Source organism: Salmo salar, chromosome 10 (genome assembly GCF_965601325.2).
Source record: "Salmo salar chromosome 10, fSalSal1, whole genome shotgun sequence".
NCBI classification, from domain to species: Eukaryota; Metazoa; Chordata; class Actinopteri; order Salmoniformes; family Salmonidae; genus Salmo; species Salmo salar.
Window position 1 is genome coordinate 37,601,538 of NC_138300.1, and position 13,102 is coordinate 37,614,639.

Genomic DNA, 13,102 nt, shown 5'->3' on the forward strand with positions numbered 1-13,102 from the left:
AGGCAGGGTCGTACTCTGCGAATGTTGTAGAGCATGAACCTACAGGATTGGGTCACCACCTTGATGTTAGCGGAGAACGACAAGGTGTTGTCCAGGGTCACGCCAAGGCTCTTAGCACTCTGGGAGGTGGACACAATGCAGTTGTCCACCGTGATGGCGAGATCATGGAAAGGGCAGTCCTTCCCCGGGAGAAAGAGCAGCTCCGTCTTGCCGAGGTTCAGCTTGAGGTGGTGATCCGTCATCCACACTGATATGTCTGCCAGACATGCAGAGATGCGATTCGCCACCTGGTTATCAGAAGGGGGAAAGGAGAAGATTAATAGTGTGTCGTCTGCGTAGCAATGATAGGAGAGACCATGTGAGGATATGACAGAGCCAAGTGACTTGGTGTATAGCGAGAATAGGAGAGGGCCTAGAACTGAGCCCTGGGGGACACCAGTGGTGAGAGCACGTGGTGCGGAGATGGATTCTCGCCACGCCACCTGGTAGGAGCGACCTGTCAGGTAGGACGCAATGCAAGAGTGAGTCGCGCCGGAGATGCCCAACTCAGAGAGGGTGGAGAGGAGGATCTGATGGTTCACAGTATCAAAGGCAGCAGATAGGTCTAGAAGTATGAGAGCAGAGGAGAGAAAGTTAGCTTTGAAGAAGATACCTCTGAAGATACCTTTTGTGTACCTTTTGACCTCTTTGTATCCCAGGGAACAACACTGTAACATAACTGTGCACTAATTCTGAGAGTGGGTGTATATACAGTATGCTCTTCATAATAAAGATGTGCCTGGTGGCACTGCTGAAACATTAATGCACTTCCGCCCAAAATCTTGCAAGTTCATTTATCCACACATTACATCAAGTATCACTGAGCACTGCTATATTTACATTGGTGTTGTCAGATAATCAGACAATTGTTGACTTGATTTTTTTCTGGGCAACTTTTAGCAAAGTGCAGAAAGGTATTATTGCCATTAAATCTGTTGCCGAGGATCTGATGATTCACAGTATCAAAGGCAGCAGATAGGTCTAGAAGGATGAGAGCAGAGGAGAGAGAGTTAGCTTTAGCATTGCGGAGAGCCTCCGTGACACAGAGAAGAGCAGTCTCAGTTGAATGACCAGTCTTGAAACCTGACTGATTTGGATCAAGAAGGTCATAATGAGAGAGATAGCAAGAGAGCTGGCCAAGGACGGCACACTCAAGGGTTTTGGAGAGAAAAGAAAGAAGGGATACTGGTCTGTAGTTGTTGACATCGGAGGGATCGAGTGTAGGTTTTTTGAGAAGGGGTGCAACTCTCTCTCTCTTGAAGACGGAAGGGACGTAGCCAGCGGTCAAGGATGAGTTGATGAGCGAGGTGGGGTAAGGGAGAAGGTCTCCGGAAATGGTCTGGAGAAGAGAGGAAGGGATAGGGTCAAGCGGGCAGGTTGTTGGGCGGCCGGCCGTCACAAGTCGCAAGATTTCATCTTGAGAGAGAGGGGAGAAAGAGGTCAAAGCATAGGGTAGGGCAATGTGAGCAGGACCAGCGGTGTCGTTTGACTTAACAAACGAGGATCGGATGTCGTCGACCTTCTCTTCAAAATGGTTGACGAAGTCATCCGCAGAGAGGGATGAGGGGGGGAGGGGAGGAGGATTCAGGAGGGAGGAGAAGGTGGCAAAGAGCTTCCTAGGGTTAGAGGCAGATGCTTGGAAGTTAGAGTGGTAGAAAGTGGCTTTAGCAGCAGAAACAGAGGAGGAAAATGTAGAGAGGAGGGAGTGAAAAGATGCCAGGTCCACAGGGAGGCTAGTTTTCCTCCATTTCCGCTCGGCTGCCCGGAGCCCTGTTCTGTGAGCTCGCAATGAGTCGTCAAGCCACGGAGCAGGAGGGGAGGACCGAGCCGGCCGGGAGGATAGGGGACATAGAGAGTCAAAGGATGCCGAAAGGGAGGAGAGGAGGGTTGAGGAGGCAGAATCAGGAGATTGGTTGGAGAAGGATTGAGCAGAGGGAAGAGATGATAGGATGGAAGAGGAGAGAGTAGCAGGAGAGAGAGAGCGAAGGTTGCGACGGCGCAGTACCATCTGAGCAGGGGCAGAGTGAGTAGTGCTGGAGGAGAGCGAGAGGGAAAAGTATACAAGGTAGTGATCGGAGACTTGGAGGGGAGTTGCAGTGAGATTGGTAGAAGAACAGCATCTAGTAAAGATGAGGTCAAGCGTATTGGCTGCCTTGTGAGTAGGGGGGGACGGTGAGAGGGTGAGGTCAAAAGAGGAGAGGAGTGGAAAGGAGGAGGCAGAGAGAAATTAGTCAAAGGTAGAGGTAGGGAGGTTAAAGTCACCCAGAACTGTGAGGGGTGAGCCATCCTCAGGAAAGGAACTTATCAAGGCGTCAAGCTCATTGATGAACTCTCCAAGGGAACCTGGAGGGCGATAAATGGTAAGGATGTTAACCTGTCTGGGCCAGTGGGACGCTCCCACCCTAATCAACAGCCAGTGGAATCGCGTCGCGCTAAATGCAAATCCTCATAAATGCTTTAACTTCAATTTCTCAAACATATGACTATTTTACACCGTTTTATAGATACACCTCTCCTGAATCGAACCACGTTGTCCGATTTCAAAAAGGCTTTACAGCAAAAGCAAAACATTAGATTGTCAGCAGAGTACCCAGCCAGAAATAATCACACAGCCATTTTCAAAGCAACTAGCATGCATCACAAATACCCAAAACACAGCTAAATGCAGCACTAACCTTTGACAACCTTCATCAGATGACACTCCTAGGACATCATGTTACACAACGCATGCATTTTTTGTTCGATAAAGTTCATATTTATATATAAAAACAGCATTTTACATCGGCGCATGACGTTCAGAAAATCTTTTCCCTCAAATGCTTCCGATGATCAGCGCTACAATTTACAAAATTACTATTCGAAAACATTGTTAAAATGTAATATTGTCATTCAAAGACTTATAGATTAACATGTCTTGAATGCCATCTCTTTGCCAGATTTAAAAATAACTTTACTGGGAAATCACACTTTGCAATAAACGACGTGGTATGCCCAGAAAAAAAGTCTAGGCTAGAAATGTTGGAGCCATCTTGGAACGATCAACCATCAAAAATACTATTGTAAATAATCCCTTACCTTTGATTATCTTTATCAGAAGGCACTTCTAGGAATCCCAGGTCCATAACAAATGTAGTTTTGTTCAAAAAAGTTAATAATTTATGTCCCAATAGTGTTAGCGCGCTCCGAAGGCTAGTGAAAATGTACCGTGTGCGTCTGACTTGTCGTCAGGAATGAGCAAAAAAAATATATTTAAGTTCGTTCAAACATGTCAAACGTTGTATAACATAAATCTTTAGGGGCTTTTTCAACCAGGGCTTCAATAATATTCCATTGGGACGGTTGCATTGTCTTTCAAAACGTTTCGAAAAGGGAGAGTACCCATGGGCGCCGACGTCACAATGGTAATGGCCCATCCCCTGTGACCAAGGTAAACATCCTCTCTTTCAGTCAATTTTGATAGTAGGAGGCTCAAACCACTTTGTAAAGACTGGGGACATCTAGTGGAAGCCATAGGAAGTGCTAAATGAATCACAAGCCCCTGTGTGTTTCAATGGCAAATGTTTGAAGTGATATCCACACATCAGATTTCAGTTTCCTGTCAGGATTTGTCTCAGGGTTTTGACTGCCATATGAGTTCTGTTATACTCACAGACACCATTCAAACAGTTTTAGAAACTTTAGGGTGTTTTCTATCCAAATCAAACAATTATATGCATATTCTAGTTACTGGGTAGGAGTAGTAACCAGATTAACCTCTCTGGGCTAGGCGGGACGAATTCGTCCCACCTACGCAACAGCCAGTGTAATCCAGTGGCGCGATTTTCAAATACCTTAAAACCTGTTAGGGCTAGGGGGCAGCATTTGCACGTCTGGATAAAAAAAATGTACCCGATTTAATCTGGTTACTAATCCTACCCAGTAACTAGAATATGCATATACTTATTATATATGGATAGAAAACACTCTAAAGTTTCTAAAACTGTTTGAATGGTGTCTGTGAGTATAACAGAACTCATTTGGCAGGCAAAACCCTGAGACATTTTCTGACAGGAAGTGGATACCTGATGTGTTGTATTGACTTTAAACCTATCCCATTGAAAAACACAGGGGCTGAGGAATATTTTGGCACTTCCTATTGCTTCCACTAGATGTCACCAGCCTTTACAAAGTGTTTTGAGTCTTCTGGAGGGAGATCTGACCGAACAAGAGCCATGGAACGATGATGTCCCATTAGACACCTGGCGCGCGAGTTCATGTTGGGTACCCTCGTTCCAATACGTTATAAAAGAGTATGCATTCGTCCACCTTGAATATTATTCATGTTCTGGTTAAAAAAGGCCCTAATGATTTATGCTATACAACGTTTGACATGTTTGAACGAACGTAAATATATTTTTTCCCCTCGTTCATGACGAGAAGTCCGGCTGGCTTAGATCATGTGCTAACAAGACGGAGATTTTTGGACATAAATGATGAGCTTTTTTGAACAAAACTACATTCGTTATGGACCTGTGATACCTGGAAGTGACATCTGATGAAGAGAATCAAAGGTAATGGATTATTTACATAGTATTTTTGATTTTAGATCTCCCCAACATGATGTCTAGTCTGTATCGCAACGCGTATTTTTCTGGGCGCAGTGCTCAGATTATTGCAAAGTGTGATTTCCCAGTAAGGTTATTTTTAAATCTGGCAAGTTGATTGCGTTCAAGAGATGTAAATCTATAATTCTTTAAATGACAATATAATATTTTACCAATGTTTTCTAATTTTAATTATTTAATTTGTGACGCTGACTTGACTGCCGGTTATTGGAGGGAAACGATTTCCTCAACATCAATGCCATAGTAAAACGCTGTTTTTGGATATAAATATGAACTTGATAGAACTAAAAATGCATGCATTGTCTAACATAATGTCCTAGGAGTGTCATCTGATGGAGATTGTAAAAGGTTAGTGCATCATTTTAGCTGGTTTTATGGTTTTGGTGACCCTGTCTTTGACTTGACAAAACATTACACACAACTCTTGTAAATGTACTGTCCTAACATACTCTAAATTTATGCTTTCGCCGTAAAACCTTTTTGAAATCGTAAAACGTGGTTAGATTAAGGAGATGTTTATCTTTCAAAGGGTGTAAAATAGTTGTATGTTTGAAAAATTTGAATTTTGACATTTATTTGGATTCAAATTTGCCGCTCTTGAAATGCACCTGCTGTTGATGGAGTGCACCACGGGTGGCACGCTAGCGTCCCACCTAGCCCATAGAGGTTAAAAATCCTATTACTTCAATTTCTCAAACATATGACTATTTTACAGCTATTTAAAGACAAGACTCTCGTTAATCTAACCACACTGTCCGATTTCAAAAAGGCTTTACAACGAAAGCAAAACATTAGATTATGTCAGCAGAGTACCCAGCCAGAAATAATCAGACACCCATTTTTCAAGCTAGCATATAATGTCACACAAACCCAGAAGACAGCTAAATGCAGCACTAACCTTTGATGATCTTTATCAGATGACAACCCTAGGACATTATGTTATACAATACATGCATGTTTTGTTCAATCAAGTTCATATTTATATCAAAAAACAGCTTTTTACATTAGCATGTGACATTCAGAACTAGCATACCCCCCGCAAACTTCCGGGGAATTTACTAACAATTTACTAAATTACTCACGATAAACGTTCACAAAAAACATAACAATTATTTTAAGAATTATAGATACAGAACTCCTCTATGCACTCGATATGTCCGATTTTAAAATAGCTTTTTGGTGAAAGCACATTTTGCAATATTCTAAGTACATAGCCCAGCCATCACGGGCTAGCTATTTAGACACCCGGCAAGTTTAGCCTTCACCAAAATCAGATTTACTATAACAAAAATGTTATTACCTTTGTTGTCTTCGTCAGAATGCACTCCCAGGACTTCTACTTCAATAACAAATGTTGGTTTGGTCCCAAATAATCCATCGTTATATCCAAATAGCGGCGTTTTGTTCATGCGTTCCAGACACTATCCTAAAGGGTAAATCAGGGTTAAGAGCATGGCGCAATTCGTGACAAAAAAATTCTAAATATTCCATTACCGTACTTCGAAGCATGTCAACCGCTGTTTAAAATCAATTTTTATGCAATTTATCTCGTAAAAAAGCGATAATATTCCGACCGGGAATCTCCTTTTCGGTAAACAGAGGAAAAAACACAAAGACGGGGGCGGCCAGTGCACGCGCCTAAGCCCACAGTCCCTTTATCGGCCACTTGAGAAAGGCGATAATGTGTTTCAGCCTGGGGCTGGAATGACGACATTCAGGTTTTTCCCGGGCTCTGAGAGCCTATTGGAGCCGTGGGAAGTGTCACGTTACTGCAGAGATCCTAGGTATTGGAAAGAGATGTCAAAGAAAGACAATAAATGGTCAGACAGGCCACTTCCTGTAAAGGAATCTCTCAGGTTTTGACCTGCCATTTGAGTTCTGTTATACTCACAGACACCATTCAAACAGTTTTAGAAACTTTGGAGTGTTTTCTATCCAAAGCCAATAATTATATGCATATTCTAGTTACTGGGCAGGAGTAGTAACCAGATTAAATCGGGTACGTTTTTTATCCAGCCGTGTCAATACTGCCCCCTACACTCAACAGGTTAAATCGGGTACGTTTTTTTATCCGGCCGTGCAAATACTGCCCCCTAGCCCTAACAGGTTAAGCTTGAATGGGTTAGTGATTGTGACAGCATGGAATTCAAAGGAGGAGATAGACAGATGGGTCAGGGGAGAAAGAGAGAATGTCCACTTGGGAGAGATGAGGATTCCAGTGCCACCACCCCGCTGACCAGATGCTCTCGGGGTGTGCGAGAACATGTGGGCAGACGAGGAGAGAGCAGTAGAAGTAGCAGTGTTTTCTGTGGTAATCCATGTTTCCGTCAGCGCCAAGAAGTCGAGGGACTGGAGGGTAGCATAGGCTGAGATGAACTCTGCCTTGTTGGCCTTAGATCGGCAGTTCCAGAGGCTGCCGGAGACCTGGAACTCCACGTGGGTCGTGCGCGCTGGGACCACCAGGTTTAGAGTGGCAGCGGCCACGCGATGTGAAGCGTTTGTATGGCCTGTGCAGAGAGGAGAGAACAGGGATAGACCGACACATAGTTGATAGGCTACAGGAGAGGCTACGCTAATGCAAAGGAGATTGGCATGAAAATTAACTAAACAACTGGGGAAGCGAGAGAGCTGGGCCTCCCTCACTAACAATTCACTGAAACACTAAAATATAACTTTCCTAGCTTCCACTTAGAAATTATAATTGATATGAACTACAGTGGTTCAATGTTTCCAGGAATAGGCTCAAACTTAGTTTATTCAGCTAGATAACTTGGTACAGTATTCTTCCGTGAAACCCACCTAGTGCACCGTATCCTATGACGCCGTAGCTAACTAGCATGCTAGCATCCAATAACGGTTAGCACCAACACTTGGTTACAACAAACTACCAATGGCTCATTCATTTCCGTGTCTAGTTCGTAACGCAGAAGTAATTAAATGTTGGCTAGCTAACACAAAGTCAGTCCTGCTAGCTACACAAATGGACTACACATCTCGTTTGTTCAGAAAGTTAAGCTTACGTTGCAAAAATCTTATTGACTAAAAATGATACAGCTAGCTGGTAGAGTTGGCTAGCTAGCAGTGGCCGCGTTGTTGACTTTTGTTAGAAAATGTAGCTGGCTAGCTAACCTCGATAGTTACTCTGTACGACACCTTTATCTTTGATACAAAGACAACTATGTAGCTAGCTAACATTACACTACACTAGTCAAATCGTTCCGTTGTAATGTATTTAGTTTCTACAGTACCGCTAGTTGGTGAAGTTGGCTAGCTAGAAGTGGCTGTGGTGTTCACTTTGTCCCTGGAGCAAACAGCAACTAAAGATGGAGGGATGCACAGCAGATGAAAGAGTGTATGTATGTGCCTGTGTGTGTGCCTGTGTGTGTGTGTGTGTGTGTGTGTGTGTGTGTGTGTGTGTGTGTGTGTGTGTGTGTGTGTGTGTGTGTGTGTGTGTGTGAATATCAGTGCATTGATCATACCAGCCTACTGCAAGAAAGGAGATGAGTTCTGTGGGTATCCATGACGGTGTCCCTTAAAGTGGAAGTACACTGTACCCCTTTCCTGCAGTCAAATGACCTAGTGGCCTCATAGGGGGAATGTTATTAATATTTTTGATGATTTCATTATTTATTTATTTTGCCGAAAATGTGTTGTTTCTATGTCAAACAGTTTTGTTATATTTCAGTCTTCCATGGTGTATGTAAAGTGTAATATTGGGATGCAAACTCAAAATGTAGTACATTTCAAGTCTATAACTGACATGGTACAGGTGTCTTCTTTTTTTAAGCCCATAACCATGTGTGTGAGGTGTATACTTTTGTTTCAAAGAAGATTTGTTTAGGACTACCAAGAAACACTCTGTGTGACCCTGATTTGCCAGTTGCAGTAAAAGGTTAATTGTCATGTTTTTGTCGTCACTCTACTCTGTAATGTAAAAGTGGAAGAAAAATTCTAACATCTGTACAAGAAAAAAAGAAAAAAAGAAAGAAAAATAAACACTCGTATAAAAATATACTGTATATACATACATTTATATAATATCGTTCAAAAGTTTGGGGTCACTTAGAAATGTCCTTGTTTTTGAAAGAAAAGCACATTTTTTGTCCATTAAAATAACATCAAATTGATCAGAAATACAGTGTAAACATTGTTAATATTGTAAATACAGTGTTGAAAATGTTGTAAATACAGTGTTGTAAATGACTATTGTAGCTGGAAACGGCTGATTTTTAAAGGAATATCTACATATGCGTACAGAAGCCCATTATCAGCAACCATCACTCCTGTGTTCCAATGGCACGTTGTGCTAGATAATCCAAGTTGATCATTTTAAAAGGCTAATTGATCATTAGAAAACCCTTTTGCAATTATATATATATATATATATATATATATATATATATATATATATATATATATATATATACAGTTGAAGTCTGAAGTTTAGCCAAATACATTTAAACTCAGTTTTTCACAATTCCTGAGATTTAATCCTAGTAAAAATTAGGATCACCACTTCATTTTAAGAATGTGAAATGTCAGAATAATAGTAGAGAGAATGATTTATTTCAGCTTTTATTTCTTTCCATCACATTCCCAGTGGGTCAAAAGTTTACATACACTCAATTAGTATTTGGTAGAATTGCCTTAAATTGTTTAACTTAGGTCAAACGTTTCGAGTAGCCTTCCACAAGCTTCCCACAATAAGTTGGGTGAATTTTGGCCCATTCCTCCTGACAGAGCTGGTGTAATTGAGTCAGGTTTGTAGGCTTCCTTGCTCACACACGCTTTTTCAGCTCTGCCCACAAATGTTCTATAGGATTGAGGTCAGGGCTTTGTGATGGCCATTCCAATATCTTGACTTTGTTGTCCTTATGCCATTTTGCCACAACTTTGGAAGTATGCTTGGTGTCATTGTCCATTTGTAAGACCCATTTGCAACCAAGCTTTAACTTCCTGACTGATGTCTTGAGATGTTGCTTCAATATATCCACTTAATTTTCCTCCCTCATGATGGCATCTATTTTGTGAAGTGCACCAGTCCCTCCTGCAGCAAAGCACCCACACAACATGATGCTGCCACCCCCGTGCTTCACGGTTGGGATGGTGTTCTTCGGCTTGCAAGCCTCCCCCTTTATCCTCCAAACATAACAATGGTCATTATGGCCAAACAGTTCTATTTTTGTTTCATCAGACCAGAGGACATTTCTCCAAAAAGTACGATCTTTGTCCCCATGTGCAGTTGCAAACCGTAGTCTGGCTTTGTTATGTCGGTTTTGGAGCACTGGCTTCTTCCTTGCTGAGCGGCCTTTCTGGTTATGTTGATATAGAGCTCGTTTTACTGTGGATATAGATACTTTTGTATCCGTTTCCTCCAGCATCTTCACAAGGTCCTTTGCTGTTGTTCTGGGATTGATTTGCACTTTTCGCACCAAAGTACGTTCATTTCTGTGAGACAGAACGCGTCTCCTTCCTGAGCGGTATGACAGCTGCGTGGTCCCATGGTGTTTATACTTGCGTACTATTGTTTGTACAGATGAACATGGTACCTTCAGGGATTTGGAAATTGCTCCCAAGGATGAACCAGACTTGTGGAGGTCTACAATGTCTTTTCTGAGGTCTTGGCTGATTTCTTTTGATTTTCCCATGATGTCAAGCAAAGAGGCACTGAGTTTGAAGGTAGGCCTTGAAATACATCCACAGGTACACCTCCAATTGACTTAAATGGTGTCAGTTAACCTATCAGAAGCTTCTAAAGCCATGACATCATTTTCTGGAAATTTCTAAGCTGTTTAAAGGCACAGTCAACTTAGTGTATGTAAACTTCTGACCCACTGGAATTGTGATACAGTGAATTATAAGTGAAATAATCTGTCTGTAAACAATTTTGGGAAAAACTACTTGTGTCATGCACAAAGTAGATGTCCTAATTGACTTGCCAAAACTATAGTTTGTTAACAAGAAATTTGTGGAGTGGTTGAAAAACTAGTTTTAATGACTCCAACCTAAGTGTATGTAAACTTCCGACTTCAACTGTATATAGTGCCAGTCAAAAGTTTGGACACACCTACTCATTTAAGGGTTTTTCTTTATTTTCACTATTTTCTACATGGTAGAATAATACTGAAGTCATCAAAAACTATGAAATAACACATACGGATTCATGTAGTAAACAAAAAAGTGTTAAACAAATATAAATATATTTTAGATTTTAGATTCTTCAAAGTAGCCACCCTTTGTATTGATGACAGCTTTGCACACTGGCATTCTCTCAACCAGCTTCACCTGGAATGCTTTTCCAAAAGTCTTGAAGAAGTTCCCACATATGCTAAGCACTTGTTGGCTGCTTTTCCTTCACTCTGCGGTCCAACTCATCCCAAACCATCTCAATCGGGTGATTGTGGAGGACAGGTCATCTGATGAACCACTCCATCACTCTCCTTCTAGGTCAAATAGCACTTACACAGCCTGGAGGTGTGTTGGGTCATTGTCCTGTTGAAAAACAAATCCCGCTAAGCGCAAGTCAGATGGGATGGCATATCGCTGCAGAATGCTGTGGTAGCCATGCTGGTTAAGTGTGGCTTGAATTCTAAGTAAATCACTGACAGTGTCACCAGCAAAGCACCCACACACCATCACACCTCCTCATCCATGCTTCATGTTTGGAACCACACATGCAGAGATCATCCATTCAACTACTCTGCGTTTCACAAAGACACGGCGGTCGGATCCAAAAATCTCAAATTTGGACTCATTAGACTAAAGGACAGATTTCCACCGGTCTAATGTCCATTGCTCGTGTTTCTTGGCCCAAGCAAGTCTCTGCTTCTTATTGGTGTCCTTTAGTAGTGGTTTCTTTGCAGTAATTCGACCATGAAGGTCTGATTCACGCAGTCTCCTCTGAACAGTTGATTTTGAGATGTGTCTGTTACTTGAACTCCGTAAAGTATTTATTTGGGCTGCAATCTGGAGTGCATTTAACTCTAATGAACTTATCCTCTGCAGCAGAGGTAACTCTCGGTCTTCCTTTCCTGTGGCGGTCCTCATGAGAGCCAGTTTCATCATAGAGCTTGATGGTTTTTGGGACTGCACTTGAAGAAACGTTCAAAGTTCTTTCGTATTGACTGACCTTCATGTCTTAAAGTAATGATGGACTGTCATTTCTCTTTGCTTATTTGAGCTGTTCTTGCAATCATATGGACTTGGTATTTTACCAAATAGGGCTATCTTCTGTATTCCACACCTACCTTGTCAGAAAACAACTGATTGGCTCAAACGCATAAAAAGGAAACAAATTCCACAATTAACATGCACTGCTGTTAATTGAAATGCATTCCAGGTGCCTACCTCATGAAGCTGGTTGAGAGAATGCCAAGAATGTTCAAAGCTGTCATCAATGCAAAGGGTTGCTTCTTTAAAGAATCTCAAATATAAAATATATTTTGATTTGTTTAACACCTTTTTGGTTTCAACATGAATTCATATGTGTTATTTCATAGTTTTGATGTCTTCACTATTATTCTACAATGTAGAAAATTGTAAAAATAAAGAAAAACCCTTGAATGAGTAGGTGTGTCCAATCTTTTGACTGGACACTCTATTTACGTGTTCAACACCCTGAGTCAATACATTATAGAAACACAGCTGTGAGTCTTTCTGGGCAAGTCTCTTAGAGCTTTCCACACCTGTATTGTACAATATTTGCACAGTATTCTTGTTAAAACTATTCAAGGTCTGACAAGTTTGTTGTTGATCATTTCTAAACAGCCATTTTCAGGTCTTGCCATAGATTTTCGAGCTTGCCATAGATTTTCGAGTTTTAGTCAAAACTGTAACCTGGACACTCAGGAACATTAAATGTCGTCTTGGTAAGCAACTCCAGTGTATATTTGGCATTGTGTTTTAGGTTATTGTCCTGCTGAAAGGTGAATTAATCTCCCAGTTTATGGTGGAAAGTAGACTGAACCAGGTTTTCCTCTAGGTTTTTGCCTGTGCTTAGCTCTATTACATTAATTTTGATCCCCCAAAAACTCCCTCGACCTTGCCGATAACAAGCATACTCATAACATGATGCAGCCACCACAATGCTTGAAAATATGGAGAGTTGTACTCGGTGATGTGTTGGATTTGCCTCAAACATATCCATTTGTACTGAGGACAAAAAGTTAATTGCTTTGCCACATTTTTTTACAGCGTTACTTTTGTGCCTTGATACAGGATGTATGTTTTGGAACATTTTTATTCTGTACAGGCTTTCTTATTTTACCTCTTTCAATCATGTTAGTATTGTGTAGTAACTACAATGTTGTTAATCCATCCTCAGTTTTCTCCTATCCCAGCTATTAGACTCCGTAACTGTTTTAAAGTTACCATTGGTCTCATGGTGAAATCTCTGAACAGATTCCTTCCTCTCCGGAAAGTGAGTTAGGAAGGACTCCTGTAACTTTGCAGTGACTGGG